Below are 20,979 nucleotides of genomic sequence, written 5' to 3' on the forward strand. Positions count from 1 at the left end.
CAGAGATCTGCCTGTCTCCTGAGTCCTGGGATTAAAGGCGTTTGGGTGTGTGCTACCACTGCCCAGCTGCTTGTTTATTTTTAAAACTTAGTTAGTTAGTTAATTTTGAGACAGCAGGTCTTGTAGCTCAGGTTGGCTTCAAACTGGCTATGTAACCAATAATAACCTTGATTCTCTTGCTTCGATTCCTATAGTGCTGGGATTGGATTACAGACCTATGCTATCAGGCCCAGTTTATGTTCAGGTGTAGACTAGGTACGGTGTTGCTGGTATAGGGGTAGGCATGGCTGTCTTCTGTCTGAACAATAATGATAAAAACCCAAACCAGAAAACAAAGATTAAAACAGGCAATGGTGGCACATGCCTTTAATTTCAGCGCTTGGGAGGCAGAGGCAGGCAAATCTCTGTGAATTCAAGGACAGCCTGGTCTACAAGAGCTAGTTCCAGGACAGGTTCCAAAGCTACAGAGAAACCCTGTCTCAAAAAGCCAAACCAAAACAAAACAAAAAGCCAATCCAGAAAATATTTAATGTAGTCTTATACTAGAAGATACAAAAGGATAAATATTATATGTATACATGTTTTTTTTATTTTTATTTTTTTATTTTTTGGTTTTTTCGAGACAGGGTTTCTCTGTGGTTTTGGAGCCTGTCCTGGAACCAGCTCTTGTAGACCAGGCTGATCTCGAACTCACAGAGATCCGCCTGTCTCTGCCTCCCGAGTGCTGGGATTAAAGGCGTGCGCCACCACCGCCCGGCTACATGTTTTTTTTTGTACAAAAGTTTTTTTTGTTTTTGTTTTTTTTGTTTTGTTTTTTTCGAGACAGGGTTTCTCTGTGGTTTTGGAGCCTGTCCTGGAACCAGCTCTTGTAGACCAGGCTGATCTCGAACTCACAGAGATCCGCCTGTCTCTGCCTCCCGAGTGCTGGGATTAAAGGCGTGCGCCACCACCGCCCGGCTACATGTTTTTTTTTGTACAAAAGTTTTTTTGTTTTTGTTTTTTTTGTTTTGTTTTTTTCGAGACAGGGTTTCTCTGTGGTTTTGGAGCCTGTCCTGGAACTAGCTCTTACAGACCAGGCTGGTCTCGAACTCACAGAGATCCGCCTGCCTCTGCCTCCCAAGTGCTGGGATTAAAGGCGTGCGCCACCACCGCCCGGCTTTTTTGTACAAAAGTATATCAATAAAAACCTTTTATGCAGAGTGATGGTGGCTCATACCTTTAATCCTAGCACTCAGAAAGCAGAGGCAGAGGCGGGTGAATCGCTGGGAGTTCAAAGCCAGCCTGGTCTACAGAACAAGTTCCAGGACAGCAAGGACTACACAGAGAAAGTCTATCTTAAAACAAAACAAAACAAAAACAAAAAGCTTTTATTGTTTTGCATTTGTTTGTTTGTTTGCAGGGTCTCGTGTAGCGCAGGCAGGCTTGCAACCCTCTACTGTAGCAGAGGCTAGCCTTGAATGCCTGATTATCCTGCTTCTACTTCCCACCTGCGGGGACTACAGCCGTGCACAATGCCAGGCCACCAAACTCTTTTTATTGATATATAATATATTAGCCAGGCGATGGATGGTGGCACACACCTTTAATCCCAGCACTCGGGAGGCAGAGGCAGACGGATCTCTGTGAGTTCGAGGCCAGCCTGGTCTACAAGAGCTAGTTCTAGGACAGGCTCCAAAGATGCAGAGAAACCCTGTCTCGAAAAACCAAAAAAAAAAAAAAAGAAAGAAAGAAAGAAAGAAAGAAAGAAAGAAAGAAAGAAAGAGAGATATAATATATTAATATATGAGTAATATTTTGTGGAGGAAGAGGACTTATAGCACACATCCAGGGCCAGAGAGATGGCTCAGCAGGTGAAGGTGCTTTCCACGTAGTCTGATGATCTGAGTTCAAATGCCCAAACCCCCTACGGAAGGAGAGAACATACTCCCAAAAGTTGTCCTCTGACCTCCATGCACCTGATACGCTGTAACACACACATGCTTACACTCACACGCACACTTCATACTTTGAGTTTTGATTTTGAACTTCTGGTCTTGCTGACTCCAGCACATGAGTGCTAGGTTTACAAGCAATGGGTCACCATGACTGGTTTTATTCCGTGCCAGGATCTAGCCTAGGGCTCTGTGCGTGCTAACCAAGTAATTACTTTTCCACCTGAACTGCATTCCAACCTTCTATCTCTACTTTTTATCACACATAATCACCTCGAGAAATCTTTTTTCTTTGTTTGTTTTTGAGACAGGGGACAGGGTTTCTCTGTAGCTTTGGAGCCTGTCCTGGAACTATACTTCGAGAAATCTTTTTTTTTTTTTTTTTGCTTTTTCGAGACAGGGTTTCTCTGTGGCTTTGGAGCCACCACCGCCCGGCTACTTCGAGAAATCTTAAAGCTCAGATAATGCCAAACAAAGAATGAATTTTGTGCACAACACAGGTACTTTACAAGAAAAGAATGTGTAGAACCCTGGCTGAAATCTCTTTTTTTTGTTTGTTTGTTTGTTTGTTTGTTTGAGACTGGGTTTCTCTGTAGTAGTCTTGGCTGTCCTGGAACTTGCTCTGTAGACCAGGCTGGTCTCGAACTCACAGAGATCCGCCTGCGGTGGCTAGAATCTAAAATTCTCAGCCGGGCGGTGGTGGCACACGCCTTTAATCCCAGCACTCGGGAGGCAGAGGCAGGTGGGTCTCTGTGAGTTCGAGACCAGCCTGTTCTACAGAGCTAGTTCCAGCACAAGCTCCAAAGCCACAGAGAAACCCTGTCTCAAAAAACCCAAATAAAATAAAATAAAATAAAATTTTCTTCTATACATGAAGACAAAAAAACAAAACAAAACAAAACAAAAAAAAAAAAAAAAAAACGCCTGTCCTAGCATGTGGTGCATGCCTTTAATCCCAGCATTTGGGAGGCAGAACCAGACTGATCTTTGATGTCAAAGCCAGCCTGGTCTACACAAGAGTTTTAGGACAGCCAGGACTACATAAAGAAATCCTGCCTGGAAAAAGAAAAGAAAGAAGAAAAGAGGGCTGGAGAGATGGCTCAGAGGTTAAGAGCATTGCCTGCTCTTCCAAAGGTCCTGAGTTCAATTCCCAGCAACCACATGGTGGCTCACATCCATCTGTAATGGGGTCTGGTGCCCTCTTCTGGCGTGCAGGCATACACACGAACAGAATATTGTATACATAATAAATAGATAAATATTTTAAAAAAAGAAAGAAAAAATCTCCTGTCCTTCCCATTGTCTTTCTTCTTCACCACCCTAGAAACTAAGTCCAGGCCTGCGTGCAGCTCCAGGAGGCAGACTAGCAAAGATCTTTCCTTAAGTCACAGTCCTTCCCACGCCCTGATAAAGTACCCGTGAGCACAGACTGTGGGGAAGGCTGCAGAGGTGTCGGTCCATGGTCACTTGGCTCTGTTGTTGCTGTGCCCACTCATCCCGAGGCAGAACATCACTATAGGGACAGGGTAGCAGAGCAAAGCGTATCCCTTCATGCTGGAAGGAAGGCCACAGCCCCCGCAGAAGCTGGAGGAAAGATGTACGTTCCAGGCACTCTCCCTCAGATGGGGTGTACATATCCTACTTTCTTCCATGTCCCAAGAATGCCGTTAATTTGAAATGACTTTAATTAGATTAACCAATGCATTAACCTTTTGAGGAAGTCAGAGCAGCCAAGCTGTGACATTTCAGATCCAAGTCATGACATTTTTGTATGGTTTGAATGAGAACAGCCCCCACTGGCTCCTATATTTCAACACTTGGTCCCCAGCTGGCAAAACTGTTTGGGAAGGATTAGGAGGCGTGGCCTTATTGGAGGAGGTGTGTCACTGGGGGGGTTGGTCTTTGGGCTTCAAGAGCCTCCACCATTCCCAGTGTGCTCTCTCTGCCTTCTTGTTCTAGACGTGAGCTTTCGTCCATCTCTTCTGTCCTCCACCATGGACTCTGGCCCTCTGAGAGTATAACTGAAATTAGACACTTTCTTTTTTTTTTTTATTGAAAAGAAAAAAAATTTTCCGCCTCCTCCCAGCCTCCCATTTCCCTCCCCCTCCTCCCGCCCCTCTCCCACTCCCCCCACTTTTCTCCTTTCTCCTTAGACACTTTCTTTTACAAGTTGCCTTGGACATGGTGTTTTATCATAGCAATAGAAAAGTGACCAAGACAGTTTCCCCCAAATAAACAAAGGATTGAGGGCGTCGTGGCACACACCTGCTGTGGAGTATTCCCTCACACTATACTGCGATTGGTTTAATAATGAAGCTGGCGGGCCAAACACTGAACAGAATAAGGTTAGGCAGGAGAGCCAGACCAGGAGAATGCTGGGAGAAAGAAGGGCAGAGTCAGGAGAGTCAGAGGAGACACCAGTCAGCCACTGAGGAAGCAGGACAGAGAAAATGGGGTAACAAGCCAAGAGCTACATAGCGAGGCATAAGTAAGAAATTTGGGTTAAATTTTTAAAAGATTTATTTATTTATTATGTATGCACTATTCTGTCTGCATGCATACCTGCACACGAGAATCTGCACCAGGTCTCATTACAGATGGTTGTGAGCCACCATGTGGATGCTGGGAATTGGACTCTGGAAGAACAGTCAGTGCTCTTAACCTCTGACCCATCTCTCCAGCCCCAAAATATAGGTTTATTTAAGTGTAAGAGTTAACTAGTAATAAACCTGAGCTATCAGCCGAGTGTTTATAAGCAATATTAACCCTCTGTGTTGGTCATTTGGGACCAGGCAGTTGGAACAGGAAACGCCCATTTACAAAGGCCTTTAACCACAGCACTCCCGAGGCAGAGACAGGAGGATCTCTGTTATTTTGAGGCCAACCCAGTTTATATGGCCAGTTCCAGGACAAGTCAGGACAACACAGAAAGATCCTGTCTCAAAATAAACAAACAAAAGGACATTTGTGAAGGGAATATTTGACCATTTCCTATTTTTCTTTTTTTAAAGATTTATTTATGTATTCTATGTATAGAGTGTTCTTTTTTTTTAAAATATTTATTCACTTATTTTATATATATAATATTCTGTGTTCATGCATGCCTGCAGGCCAGAAGAGGACACCAGATCTCATTACAGATGGTTGTGAGCCACCATGTGGTCAGGACCTTTGGAAGAGCAGCCAGTGCTCTTAACCTCTGAGCCATCTCTCCAGCCCCCTAGAGTGTTCTTTTTTGAACGTACAACTTTAGGGTATCAGATCCCTCTGTAGATGGCTGTGAGTCACCATGTGGTCACTGAGAATTGAACTCAGGTCCTCTGGAAGAACAGCCAGTGCTCTTAACCTCTGAGCCATCCCTCCAGCCCCTATTTATTTTTCTTGAGACAGGGTCTCAAGGAGCTCAGTCTGGCTGGCCTTGAACTAGTTAGGCAACTGAGAGTGACCGTGAACTTAGATCTTGTCTCTGCATCCCTGCTTCTGGGATTACTGGCATGTTTTGCTACACAGAGTTTTCATGTTAATGGAAGCAGAACGTAGGGCTTCCTAGATGCTAGGCAAATGCTCTACCAACTAAGCCACATTCCCTCGGCTGAATGTTTCATACTTCAGGGCCTAGAGTCTCTTCTTGTTTCCCACAGCCGATTGATATTTTGATTTTATAATTGCCAATGCCGAGAATGACACTTTGTGTAATGCATAGTACAAAATGGCCACAGTACGCTAAGGACCATTTCAGGGATTGTTGGAAATTCTGTCCTAGTCCTAAGCTAAAATACAGTCTGTGGTTATTTGTACCGTCCGTACTACGTGTACTACGTTACTGCGTTCCTGCACTACAGGACCATTCGTGAGCCCCGCAAGGGCCTGGAGATTTAAACACCCCAAGACACACAGACAGAGACAAGGGTCATCCTTGAAACAAGAATGTCAGCTTTATTGTAGACCAGAGCTGCTTATAAGTGGACTCTTAACTGATAGCCATGCCCCAGCCAAACCAGCCAGAAACCACTCCCCTGCCATCAGGAACTCCTGAGGGTATGGTGCTCAGTGTAGCTGCAAACAGGAAAACAGGTTGTTTTGCTCAGCGTAGCTGCAAGCAGAACCAGTTGTTTACAGGAAATTCAAGGTCTGGATCCACAGCCCCCAACAGTTACTTTATTTTGGAGACAGGGCTCACCTGGTAGCCAAGGCTGGTCTTGCCTCTCAGCGCTGCTGGCTCTTCCCACCTCACTGTCCTCAGTGCTGGGACCATAGGTCTGAGCCACCACCATGCAAGGCTTCCTTGTCTCCTTTCTGTGTAAGGACCCTTTAGAGTCTTGAAGGTATCTTTTGTTTCTCATTGGTTTTCTTACCTCCAGCTAAATGCTTGTAGATCTTCTCACATTCTTCAAGTGGCTTAGCTGACAATCCCTACTGTCCCTTCAGCCTCTTTCAGTTGTCCCTGGTCCAGCATATCACTGTGTGTTGTCTAGAGAGAGTAACAGATTACTGTTAATCTGGTGGAGGTATCATTTAGCTCCTCCCGAACGCTATATCTTATTAATGGAGCAAAAGAGAAAATGGCCCGTCCAGTCAAGTCCTGAGTTCATAGAGAAAAGAAACAAATCCTCATCAAAGCTCTGTCCTCTTGGTAGCACGGAAGATGTAATGTGGGCTTTGTGTATGCCAGGCAAGCACTGACGCATCGAGCTCCACCCTCAGCATGGATTGTTCATAATAGCCACGAGATGGAAGTAGCCAATGCCCATCAGTGAAAGGATGACTTTATAAAATGTAGTGTATTGAAACAGTGGCTACTGTCCGGCTATAAAAGAATGGAGGGGCTGTTGAAATGTCGTAGCTGGTGAGAGTATTTGCCGCTCAGTACCTGAGTTTGATTCCCAGAGCACAGGGAGCCATGTGGAAAGAAGAACCAACTCTGATCTGCACACACACACACACACACACACACACACACACACACTCATACACCACAATGCCCTCATCTGACCTCCTCGAACACCAAGCATGCCAGTGATACACAGACAGACGTACATACAGGCAAACACTCGTGCACATAATCGTGATTGAAGAAGACTTCCTCACATTCTGGTCTGACATCCTTACACATGCACACACACCATACACATGCGCATACCACACACACACATACACACAGATGCACACACACACACACACAGAAAGAATGAAAGGTTCTGGTAAGGACCCAGCTTGAGTCTGTAGGGTAAGCACCCTGTTTGCTCCCCATCCTCCTACTTCTCCAGCATTGCTACAGGGGAACAAAACCATTAAAGCAACCTGTGGTGGGAAATTACCTGCTTTTCTTTTCAGAGGCAGCCACAGCTGTCCCGCACTCCTGGGCTCAAGCTGTCCTGTTCTCTGGGCGGCTGAGACTGCAGCAGGAGCTAGCATAGGCACCGACCTTGCCTGACGCCTTTGCCTGAGTTTTAGGTTGAGATAAAGCAGGCTAGACAAAAGCCATCTTTCTTCTGAGAGCCTCTTCCTGCTTACCCAGGGCTTGGGCTCCAAGTCCCAGCTGCTACCCTGAGTCACAATTCTGTCACTGTCCGTGAGTCCTCAGGAATTTTACTCTGGCATCCTGAATCCGTCTGTCTTCTCTCAACACCTGCCTGTGGGTTATTTTACCGTGGATTTCCCAACACAGATACCTGAAAACACTGGACTTTAGTAACTGTCATCAAAGCGTAGCTGTGAGCTATAAGGGAAAAGTCAGGCAGCTGTGTTGTTGTTGTTGCTGTTGTTGTTACTTTGATCCAGCTGTAACCCAGAGTAGCCTTGAAATCACAAAGACCTTGTTTCAGTCTTTAATTTTTTTAAATATTTATTTATTTATTATGTATACAATATTTTTTCTGCGTGTATGCTTGAAGGTCAGAAGAGGGCACCAGACCTCACTACAGATGGTTGTGAGCCACCATGTGGTTGCTGGGAATTGAACTCAGGACCTTTGGAAGAGCAGGCAATGCTCTTAACCGCTGAGCCATTTCTCCAGCCCCTAATTTTTTTTATTTTTTGGATTTTTCGAGACAGGGTTTCTCCGTAGCTTTTGGTTCCTGTCCTGGAACTAGCTCTTGTAGACCAGGATGGTCTCGAACTCACAGAGATCCACCTGTCTCTGCCTCCCGAGTGCTGGGATTAAAGGCGTGCGCCACCACCGCCTGGCTCTCTAATTTTTTTTTTAAATTACCTTTCTAAACATTTAATCCCAGCACTAGGCAGGCAGAGACAAGCAAATGTCCCTGTGTCTGAGACCAGCTTGGTCTACAGAGCGAGTTCCAGGACAGCCAGGGCTATTACAAAAAGAAACTCTTGTCTTGAAAAACAAAAACAAACAAACAAAACAAAAAATTACCTTTCTAGCTGGTTGTGGTGGCTCTCCAACCTTTAACCCCAGTGTTAAATCGAGAGCATAACCCCAGCTCGCATCCCTGCATCCATCCTAGCCTCCTGGCCTGGGAGTTGCATTGTTCTGGACTCCAAATCCCAGCATGCCAGGTCCTGAGCCGCCCACTTCCACAGGGTATTTTGGGCTCCCAGAGGCAAAACAGTGGTTCCTGGTTTGCATGTGCTCCCTGCTTTCCTGTTTCCTCGCCATGTGCTTGGCGACCCAAATAAAACAATGGGCATTTTAATTTATATTTATTTATTTAATTTATGTTTTGGTTTTCTCGAGACAGGGTTTTTCTGTAGCTTTGGAGCCTGTCCTGGAACTAGTTCTTGTAGACCAGGCTGGCCTTGAACTCACCGAGACCCGCCTGCCTCTGCCTCCTGAGGATTAAAGGTGTGCGCCACCACTGCCCAGCTTTTTAATTTGGTTTAGGCTGACCTAATTGGATTTCTTCGCACTGATGGAGCCTCCCGTTTTAGGATTTTTTTCCTAACACCCAGCACTCGGGCGGCAGATCTCTAAAATTTGAAGCCAAGGTAATTTACAGAGTGAGTTCCAGGACAGCCAGAGCTACACACACACACACACACACACACACACACACACACACACACACACAAAACAACTTGTTTTAAGAAAAACCCAAGAAAAGCAAAAAAAGAAAATTGTTCCCTAATCTCCACACATGATGCACGTTTGTGCCCTGCTCTCTCTCTCTCTTCTCTCTCTCTCTCTCTCTCTCTCTCTCTCTCTCTCTCTCTCTCTCTTTTTCGCGCACGCGCGCGCGCGCACACACACACGCACTGTTGCAGCTACTACTACTTCTAAAGAATGCAGGCAATTGAAGACATGCATAGGAAGAGGTCAGGGAGAGTCATGAACTTTTGTTAAAGTTGGAATACGTACAGTTCCTTCCACCTTCCACTGGACTGAGAGAGATCTTATATGTGTTTTGGGAAGCCTTCCCTTTTTTGTTTGTTTGGCTTTTTAGAGTCCCAGACATGTACTGCCTTTTTTTGTGTTTTGCTTTGTTTTGGAATTACGGTTTTATATCTGTTAGTGTGATGGAAGGAATGCACCCCAGAGGCTCTGGCATCTGAACAGCTGGTGCCCAGCTAGCGGTGCTGTTGGAGGAGGGTCTAGGAGATGCAGCCTTGCCCTACGGGAATAGCTAAGCATTGACAGCTATGCAGAAATGACAGCACAGTGGGACCAGGATGTCAGTGGCCTGAGAGGGAAGCCCACAAGGCCTGTTTGTTTGCATTCTCCCTGTCTTCTTTGGTCAGCCAGCCTTCCACCCTGCAAAAAAGGTAGGCCACTTTCAGAAATGTCCTATGCAGCCGCACGATGGTGGCTCACGCCTTTAATCCCAGCACTCGAGAGGCAGAGGCAGGCGGATCTCTGTGAGTTTGAGACCAGCCTGGTCTACAGAGCTAGTTCCAGGACAGGCTCCGAAACCACAGAGCCTGTCTCGAAAAACCAAAAAAAAAAAAGAAAAGAAAAGAAATGTCCTATGCAAAGCAGACAGACAGAGGGTGGAGAAGATTAGTTGGTGTGACCTTCCTTAAAGAAGAGCAATTTTAGCTTCTGTGTCTTGCCTTGGGAAGGTAAGTTATGAACAGTAGGAAAAACAGAATACTTATTTCTTACATCCTACCCACAAGTGCACACCTTGCTTCAACAAAAGCAAAATTTAATCAGCTAAATATTAAACCTCCATCCTGTCTTCTAATTCTCACTACCTGAACTCAAGGGTTGGAATCTATGCAAAGACAGAGCCGATTGGTGGTGGTGCATGCCTTTAATCTTAGCACTCAGGAGGCAGAGGCAGGTAGATCTCTGAATTAGAGGCCAGTCTGATCTACAGAGTGAGTTCTAGTACAGCCAGGGCTGCCCAGAGAAACTGTTTCAAAAGAAAAAAAAAAGACAAACTAAAACAAAACAAAAATGGAATCCACATAAGATGAAAGGAGAGAACAGACTCCCCCAAATTGTTCTTTGACCCCTCACGGTCTGCCTCACTGTCTCAACACAACATGCAGGCACACACAATAAGAATTAAATATAAAGAATTAAACCTCTGAGATGTATTTATCTACCTTACTATTTGAGTATGTGTGTGTGTATGGATTAAGGTGTGCCACTTGTGTAGGAGTTCAGGAGGCCAGAAGAGGTTGTGGAATTCCGGAACTGCAGTTCAGATGCTGGTACATTTAACTGCGGGGCCATCCTCCCATTGCTAGGACTACAGGTTTGCATCACTGGGCCTGGCATTTTTACATGGATTCTGGGGCTTGAACGCAGATCCTCATGTTCAAGGCAAGCCCTTTGCCAACTGAACCATCACCCTAGACACCGTATTACTTTCTACAAAGACGTAAAGACATTTCAATGGAGGAATAATAGGGTTTTTGTTTGTCATTATTGTTTTGTTTTGTCTTGTTTTTCAGTATGAAGCACTGTTACAGGGTTTTGTGACGGGGCTTTGTGTGTATGTTATTATGTTGTTTTTTGAGACAGGGTTTCTCTGTGTAGCCCTGGCAGTCCTGGAAGTCCTTCTGTAGACCAGGCTGTCCTGGAACTCGCACAATCTGCCTGCCTTTGCCTCCCACGTGCTGGGATTAAAGGCATGCACCACCACTGCCTGGCTTGTTTTGTTGTTTTAAAGAAGGCCTAGTGCAGCCAAGGCTGGCTTTGAATTTGCATGTAGGGAGAGATGTCCCTGAATTTCGGACCCTCCTGCCTCCCACTTCTGAGAGCCAAGATTACAGAAGTGCACAGCCATGTCTGGTTTTACCCAGTGGGATCGAACCTAGGACTCTGTGCATGCTAGGCAAGCGTTCTGACACCGGAGCTCTGCCCTAGTTCCAAATGGGAGGTTTATTAAGGAAAGACTTCAACGCGGCTCAAACACAGAAGTAGGAAGTGAAGTCAGAGAGATCAGGAGTTCAAAGCCAGTCTTGAGTTCAAAGCCAGCCTAGGCTACATCAGACACTGCTTCAAAAATAAAAATAGGGTCAGCAAAATGACCCAGTGGGTAAGGTGCTGGCCACGAAGCCTGGCAACCCGAGTTCAGGAACCCACAGGGTGGAAGGAGAGAAGTAAATCCTGCAAGCTGTCACATGACTTCTCTGCATGTGCCATGATGGCTGGAGTCCAAGGGTCATACCCAGTACCCAGGCAGTCCTAGGGGACAGGTACCTTTACCCTTTACATTTAGACAGCCCTGTTTGGTTTTCTTTTGTTGTGTTTTTAGACAGGGTTTATATTTTGTAACCGGAGTTGGCCTGGACTCCTTATGTAGTTCAGACTGACCTCTCAAATCCTCCTGTCTCAGCATTAAACGTATTGGGATTATAGGTACTCAGCAAAAATAATTGATGTATATACCCATGAAACCACCACTGTATTCAAGATGAACATGTAGGTCTCCCCCAAACTGGCTCTTATAATATCCCCACGCTGTCTGTCTCTCCTACCCTGTTCCTAGACACCACAGCTTTCTGTTGTTGTAGAACACTTTGCATTTTCTAGGGTAAATGGAATTCTACAGGTTATGTTTTTAATCTTAGATTCTTTTTACCCAGCATGCTGCATATAGTAACCGCTGGCTCCTTTAATTGATCAGTAGATCCTATTGTATTGTTTGGGGTTCGTCTGCTGAGGGACATGAGAGTCACCTCAGGATCCCCACTCCCCTGTACACTCTATTTCTCTCTCATTCTGGGATTACAGGTGTGCAACACCAACCCCCACACGACAGACAATCCTCAGTAAAGCTGTTAAAACGTTAATCTGGGGGCTGGAGAGATGACTCAGAGGTTAAGAGCACTGTCTGCTCTTCCAGAGGTCCTGAGTTCAATTCCCAGCAACCACATGGTGGTTCCAAACCATCTGAAAAGAGATCTGGCACCCTCCTCTGGCGTGCGGGTATGGGGCAGAAAGTTGTATACATAATAAATAAATCTTTAAAAAAAAAAAACAAAAAACAAATAAAACGTTAATCTGGGGGTAGTAAATCGAAGGGCTAAACCCAGGGCCTCACGCATGCTAAGGTTGGGCTTTTGCCACTGAGGTAGTCTCAGTGCACTGAATGGTTGGGGTTTGTTTTCCTCTATAAGGGTGCTGGAGAGCAAACCCAGGGCCTCCTGCACAGTAAGTATGCAATCGCCACCTCGGTGTTGGTTTTGTTTGTAGACAGGGTCTCATGCAGCACAAGCTTTTTTTTTTTAATATTTATTTATTATGTGTACAATATGTCTGTATGTGTGTATGCCTGCAGGCCAGAAGAGGGCACCAGACCCCATTACAGATGGTTGTGAGCCACCATGTGGTTGCTGGGAATTGAACTCAGGACCTTTGGAAGAGCAGGCAATGCTCTTAACCTCTCAGCCATCCCTCCAGCACCACAAGCTGGTTTTGAACTTACTGTGTATCTAAAGATGGAGAATGACTGGCCTCCTGAAGCTATTTCCTCCTCCGCGCCCTCCACCCTGAGGGCTAGCGCTAGTAAACTGGGCAGCACATCTTTTTTTTTTTTTTTTTTGTCCAAAGACTTTATTTATTTTATATACAGTGTTCTACCTGCATGTATGCCTGCAGGCCAGAAGAGGATACAAGATCTCATTACAGACACCATGCGGTTGCTTGGAATCGCACTCAGGACTTCTGGAAGAAGAACCAGTACTCTTAATTGTTGAGCCTGGGCTGTAATCTCTAAAGATCAACTTTAGAGTTAGACTAGGTGTTGCATACCTAAAATTCCATGCTTGGGTGGTAGAGGCAGGAGGGTCAGGAGTCATTCTCAGCTACAAGGAGAGTTTGGGCCAGCCTGGGCTATATGTGATGCTAACTCAAAAAAAAAAAAAAAAAGCTTTGGGTGTGGTGGCACACATTTAATCCCAGCTCTTGGGAGAAAGTGAGAGAGGCTGGCAGATCTCTGTGAGTTCGAGGCCAGCCTGGTCTACAGAGAGAGTTTCTGGACAGCCAAGGCTACACAGAGAAACCCTATCCCCAAAAAACCAAGAAAAGTCCGATCCATCCTTCTTTCCTTAGCACACTCTCACTTTCTCCTTTCTTTTACAGCTTTTTATCTTACTCTGTAGCCTAGGCTCCTGGTCCTCAGTGACTCATTAGGCAGCCCTTGCTGACCTTGGCTTCGCCTAGGTTGAGCAGGGCTCCCTGTGAAGCTCTTAGCCTGAAACTCACTATATAAACCAGGCCAGTTTCTGACTTGTAGCGATCATCTCATCTCTAGGTGCCCGGATCACAGAAGGGCACCCCCACATCTGGTTTATTTCTACCTATTTTCTCCTATTTTGCTGCAGAAATAGTAAGCTTGATCCTCGTTGCTGTTCTAAATCCCTTTTAGGATGTTATTATATATGAAGCAGATATGCACTATGTTACTACTATAATCTTTACCTCTTTACAGATGGTTGTGAGCCACCATGTGGTTGCCGGGAATTGAACTCAGGACCTTTGGAAGAGCAGGCAATGCTCTTAACCTCTGTGCCATCTCTCCAGCCCTTACTACTATAATCTTGAAACTCATGGCAAAACAAGTAAGGGCCCAAAGATAAAGGCTCATAAACCTGAACTGTTCCACCAGACACTGCCTGCCTCGCTCTCTGTAACATACCAGCGTGGTAGGCATGCTCCTGCCTCAGACACTTTGTCTTGTCACTTCCAATGCTGGCTAGAAAGGTCTTTTCTGATGTATCCAATTGGCTTCTTTGCCTTTCCAATCCCCCTTCTCTTTTTGGGGGGAGTGGTGGTCTCATAAAGCCTTGAACTCCCTGTGTACCTAAGGATGACCTTGAGCTCCCGGATCCTATGCTTCCCCTTCCTAGATTCTGGTATGCACCACTACCCCTGACTTTCCTTCGTATTTTTTAGGTTTATTGTTAAACATCATCAGTAGTTAAGTCTATCAAGAAGTAGAGATGACTCACTGGTTACGAGCACTGACTACTCTTCTGTAGGTCATGGGTTTAATTTCCGTTTACCTACATGGTGGCCAACAACCATCGGTAACTCCAGTTCCAGGAGATTCAAGGCCCTCTTCTGACCTCCACAATCACCATGGGGTACACATACATACATGCAAGCAAAACACTCATACACATAAAAATAAGTAACAATTTTTAGAAGCAATGGCTACCCTAGGAAGGGGTATGGGGGCACATACCTTTGATCCCAGCACTGGGGACACGGAAGGGGGAGAAGGATCTCTGAAATGCAGTCCAGGCTGGTCTACAGAGTGAACAAGTCTGAGAGGGGCAGGGGATGCTACTTGAGTGGGTTGTAGATGTGGTTCAGCTGGTGGAGTGTACGATGGCTTCCGTCCCCAGCACCACATACTCAGGCGTGGTAATTGTGCCTGCAATCCCAAGCGACAGGAAATTCAAGGTCCCCCAGTGAGTCTGACGCCAGTCTAGGCCATGAGAGACCATGCCTCAGAAACAAAGGGGAGATGGCTCCTCTGATAAGAACTGGCACTGCTCTCTAGAGGACATGAGTTTGGTTTCCAGCACAATTCCAGGGGACCTGATACCCACTTCTGGACTCTTCGGGGACCTCCACACACATGGCATGCATACACTTATTCATGAACACGAATAAAAATAAAATCTTTCTTGTTATTTTGTTTTTTTCTAGACAGGGTTTCTCTGTGTAGCCCTGGATATCTGGGAACTTACTCTATGTCAGGCTGGCCTTGAATTCGTAGAGATCCATCCTCCTAAATACGGGGATTAAAGGCATGTGGTTCTTTTAGAGTCTTAATCCTTTGGCTTTGTGTAATTTAGGACTTGGACTCTGAAGGAAGTTCCCAAGAACATAGGAAATGAATATTTACTGAACAAGGCTGGAGGGCTAGGCTCAGCAGTTAAGAGCACTGGCTGCTCTTCCGGAGGACCCAGGTTTCACGTCTAGTAACCACACCTGAGTAACCAGTCTCAAAAAACGGAAATAAAGCCAGTTCCAGAGGATCTGGTGCCCTCTTCTGGCTTTCATTGGCACTGCATGGTGCCGTGCACGGACATAATAATCAGGCAAAGTATCCATATACAAAAAATAAAATTTAAAAATTACTGAACACATACATTTATATTCTAATGCCAATATTTTTCATCTATGGTGATAAGACTCATTAGCTTAACTTGTAAGACTTTAAGACAATCCTGAAGCTATTTTTGACAATTCTGAATCCTCTCAGCCTCTGTGCCATAGTGCTTCCCCTCCTCCCCTGGGAACCAAGGACCTAACAGCTACACACGTACGCACTCAGTTCCTGAACAATTACCCATATACGTATGCTTTGGTTCGGTCCCCTGGGAAACGGGGTCAAAATGACCTCTTACCTCATCTGATCTGGCAACAGCTCTCCAGTCAATTATTGGTAATAGCCCTTTCGAATAAGCCAATCAGAATAGTCAAAGAACAACCCCCCTTGCTTCTGTGGCCCTTTTAAAAGTAGACTGTACCAGCTATTCGAGGTCTCTCAGCTTTCTGAATGCTGGGGGACCCTGTCATGACAGAATTAATAAAATCCTCATGCTTTTGCATCGGCTGTGGTGTGTGAGATGGTTTCTGGGGGCGACTCCTCTTTGGTGTTTGGATGCTAGAGTCCAACAAACTCATTTGTGATGGCTAAAGAAATTCCATTTTATGCCAGGCTCCATCTTGGTACCCATTAGCGGTTGTCTCTGACTCCAGTCCCTGGAAGGTAAGCTCTCAGTAACCCTGATTCAGTGACTCCCCCAAATGTACAACAGTGACTATCTAACTTGTTATGATTAATTGCTTACTTTGGTTTCTGTAACTTGCTTATGTAGAAACCCCAAAATTGTTTTAAGTTGCTTTAACCACTTAACTTGGTAGAAGAGACAAGTTATTACTTGCCTGCCTAGATACTGAAGGTCTTCTTATGGTTTTCCCTTTTTATTTTGTTGGGGTTTTTTTTGTTTTGTTTTGTTTTTGTTTTTTTCTGACAGGGTTTTTCTGTAGCTTTGGAGCCTGTCCTGGAACTAGCTCTTGTAGACCAGGCTGGCCTAGAACTCACAGAGATCTGCCTGCCTCTGCCTCCCAAGTGCTGGGATTAAAGGCGTGCAGCACCACAGCCCGGCTGTTTTCCCCCTTTTATTAATTAATTAATTAATTAATTTATTTATTTGGTTTTTCTTTTTTTTTTAAAGATTTATTTATTTATTATGTATACAGCATTCTGTCTGCATGGATGTCTGTGCACCAGAAGAGGGCACCAGACCTCATTACAGATGGTTGTGAGCCACCATGTGGTTGCTGGGAATTGAACTCAGGACCTTTGGAAGAGCAGCCAGTGCTCTTAACCTCTGAGCCATCTCTCCAGCCCCTTATTTGGTTTTTCGAGACAGGGTTTCTCTGTGGCTTTGGAGCCTGTCCTGGAACTAGCTCTGTAGACCAGGCTGGTCTCGAACTCACAGAGGTTTCCCCCTTTTAAAAGCTCTTCCTGGACTGGAGAGAAAAGGCTCAGAGGTTAAGAGCAATGACTGTTCTTCCATAGGTCCTGAGTTCAATTCCCAGCAACCACATGGTGGCTCACAACCATCTGTAATGAGGTCTGGTGCCCTCTTCTGGCACCATGCAGGCAGAACACTGTATACATAATAAATAAATTAAAAAAAAAAAAAACCTTTCCCATACTCCTTGAAACCTGAGACTGGGCTTCAAGGCTATTTTTCTGCTAGCAGCTAATGAATAAATCTTTAAAGTATAATTCATTGAATCTACGGTCTTTTCTCAGTGGTCACAAACGCCCTAACACATTAAGTGGATGTATCCATATCCCTCATGGTAACTGCAAGAATTGACTTTGGGAACTAGCAAGATAGCTCAATAGATAAGGGTGCACCAGGCAGTGGTGGCCCACGCCTTTAATCCCACTCAGGAGGTAGAGGCAGGCAGATCTCTGTGAGTTCGAGGTCAGCCTGGTCTACAAGAGCTAGTTCCAGGACAGGCTCCAAAGCTTCAGAGAAACCCTGTCTCGAAAAACAAAAAAAAAAAAAGATAAGGGTTCATGCCATCAGTCCTGATGACCACAAATACACACACAATAAATATAATAGAAAAATTGAAAGGGGAGGACAGAGAGATGACTCAGACTTCTTGTCCTTGCGGAGGATCTGGGTTCAGCTCGCAGCACCCACATGGCCACGTGACGGCCCACCACTATCCAGCGCCCACATGGAGGTCTAATGGAGGAGGGTCATCTTTCTATCTGTTGTTTCATTGGTTAAGTAATAAAGAAACTGCTTGGCCCTCTGATAGGGTAGAATTTAGATAGGCGGAGTAAACAGAACAGAATGCTGGGAGAAAGAAGCAGATTCAAGGCAGTTGCCATGATTCTCCCACCGGACAGAGCTGCAGGTTAAGATCTTCCCTGGTAAGCCACCTCGTGGGCTACACAGATTATTAGAAATGGGTTAGATCAATATGTAAAAGCTAGCCAATAAGAGGCTGGAACTAATGGGCCAGGCAGTGTTCAAAAGAATACAGTTTCCATGTAATTATTTCGGGTAAAGCTAGCCGGGTGGCGGGAAGCAGCTCCGCTGCTCTTATTTCTACAGAGGTCCACCACTATCAAGCGCTCACGTGGGGCCCCACCACTATCCTTGACTCCAGTTCCAGATCTGAATCTCTCTTCTGACTTCTAAGGTTGCTAGGCACACATGTGGTGCACAAAAATACTTGCAGGCAAGATACCCATACACAAAAAACTAAAAAAATTAATATTGCCGGGCGGTGGTGGCGCACGCCTTTAATCCCAGCACTCGGGAGGCAGAGGCAGGCGGATCTCTGTGAGTTCGAGGCCAGCCTGGTTTACAAGAGTTAGTTCCAGGACAGGAACCAAAAGCTATGGAGAAACCCTGTCTCGAAAAAATCAAAATAAATAAATAAATAAATAAAATTAAAAAATTAATATTAAAAAAAAGTTTTGGAGGCAGTCGGTGGTCTGGCTCATGCCTTTAATCCTAGCACTCAGGAGGCAGAGGCAGGTGGATCTCTGTGAGTTGGAGGCCAGCCTGGTTTACAGAGCAAGTTCCAGGACAGGCTCCAAAGCTACACAAGAGAAACATTGTCTCAAAAACCAATAGAAAAGAAACCCTGGGGGCTGGAGAGATGGCTCAGAGGTTAAGAGCATTGCCTGATCTTCCAGAGGTCCTGAGTTCAAGTCCCAGCAACCACATGATGGCTCACAACCATCTGTAATGGGGTCTGGTGCCCTCTTCTGGCCATCAGGCATACACACAGACAGAATATTGTATACATAATAAATAAATATTAAAAAAAAAAGAAAAGAAAAGAAACCCTGTCTCTGAAAAAACAACAACAACAACAACAAAAAACAATAGAAACAAACAAGAAAGAATGATATTAGCTGGGCAGTGGTGGTGCAGGCTTTTAATCCCAGCACCTGAGAGGCAGACTCACAGAGAGGTGGATCTCTGTGAGTTTCAAGTCATCCTGGTCCACAGAGTGAGTTTCAGGACAGCCAGGCTACGCTGGCAGCTCTTCTAGAAGTCCTGAGTTCAGTTCCCAGCAACCACTTTATAGCTCACAACCCCCAGCTCATCTGTAGTGAGATTGTTGGACTCTAGTGTCCAAACACCGAGAAGGAGTCACCCCCAAAGACCATCTCACACACCACAGCCGATGCAAAAGCATGAGGATTTTATTAATTCTGTCATGACAGGGTCCCCCAGCATTCGGGAAGCCGAGGGACCTCAAATAGCTGGTACAGTCTACTTTTAAAAGGGCCACAGAAGCAAGGGGGGTTGTTCTTTGACTATTCTGATTGGCTTATTCGAAAGGGCTATTACCAATAATTGACTGGAGAGCTGTTGCCAGATCAGATGAGGTAAGAGGTCATTTTGACCCCGTTTCCCAGGGGACCGAACCAAAGCATACGTATATGGGTAATTGTTCAGAAACTGAGTACGTGCGAGTGTAGCTGTTAGGTCCTTGGTTCCCAGGGGAGGAGAGGAAGCACTATGGCACAGAGGCTGAGAGGATTCAGAATTGTCAAAAATGGCTTCAGGATTGTCTTAAAGTCTTACAAAACCTAGCACCCTCTTCTGGCTTTCAGGCTTACATGCTGACAGGATATGGTATACTTAATTAAATTAACAAATAAACTTTTTGGGTTTTTTTTTTTTGTTGGTTTTTCGAGACAGGGTTTCTCTGTGGTTTTGGAGCCTGTCCTGGAACTAGCTCTTGTAGACCAGGCTGGTCTCGAACTCACAGAGATCCGCCTGCTTCTGCCTCCTGAGTGCTGGGATTAAAGGCGTGCGCCACCACCGTCCGGCTTGTTTTGTTTTTTGAGACAGATTTCTCTGTGCAACAACTCAAGTTGTCCTGGAACTAGTTCTGTAGACCAGATTGGCCTCGAACTCACAGGGATCTGCCTGCCTCTGCCTCCTAAGTGCTGGGATTAAAGGCGTGTGCCACCACTGCCCGACTAATATTTTAATACTTGTTTACGTATAAAAAAAAAAGAAACTGAAGAAAAAAATTACACAGTGATAGTGGATGAGGCTATCTTCCTCACACACACTAACCAGTTCTGGGGTACGCAAAAGGGTAACTCCAAGCATTAGGGGGTGCGTGCAAAGAACCTCAATAGTCAATTTTCCATTAAATGGCCACCACAGGTCCACCTCACAGCTGAACACCAACCTACAGTTGGTAGAGCCAAAGACCCCATCTGCCTTGACCACTCTTGAGCACGAACACTTTAGAAGAATTTAGGTTGATTCCAGGCCGCAGCAAGCTCTTCTTCTAACAATGTTCATTACACCAGTTACAAACCAAACCTAGGGGGAAGGTTAATGTTGTCTTCAGTGTCATCAACTTGAAAGTCAGTTCTCAACAGGCTAAGCAGAAGGCTACTGGCTCTAATATCTGAAGAGGGCTGGAGATTGCTCGATGCATACTGCTTACAAAGGACCCTAGTTCAACTCCCAGCACCTCTCTAAGTTATCAAAGGCCTCTCAGGCACCCCCATCCACACCCATCTACACATCTGGAGATCCTAAGAACTCAACCGAGGGCCACTTCTGATAGTACATGACTTTCCTGTTTTGTTTTTTTCTTCTGATTTCTCAAGACAAGAGTTTCTCTGTGTAACAGCCCTGGATGTCCTGAACTAGCACTTGTACACCAGGCTGGCCTCAAACTCAGGAGATTCGCTCGCCTTTGCCTTCTGAGTGCTGGGATTAAAGGTATAGGTCACCACTGACCAGCCCAGCGACTTTCCCTTTTCAAGTAGGTGATGGGTATCTGTATCCTAGGTGACTTTCCCAGAAATGGCAATTGGTATGCTGAAGAAATGGGATAGGCTAACTCCAGAGCCTGATGCTGGTCAGAATCTAGCTGACCTTGAACTCCCAAATGCTCAAACAACAAGGCAGGACAATTTCGGATTATCAAGGGGGAAAAATAATCACTAAATATTTTGAACTAGAGTTAATAGTCGTGAGCTGCCACATATGTAAATGTGCCAGGAACCAAAACCAGGTCCTCTGAAAGCGTAGCCAGTATTTTAGTAAAGCTCTCTATAGTCTACCACATTTTTAAAGTTTGTTATGTATGGTT

This window comes from Microtus pennsylvanicus, chromosome 20 (genome assembly GCF_037038515.1).
Source record: "Microtus pennsylvanicus isolate mMicPen1 chromosome 20, mMicPen1.hap1, whole genome shotgun sequence".
Lineage (NCBI taxonomy): Eukaryota > Metazoa > Chordata > Mammalia > Rodentia > Cricetidae > Microtus > Microtus pennsylvanicus.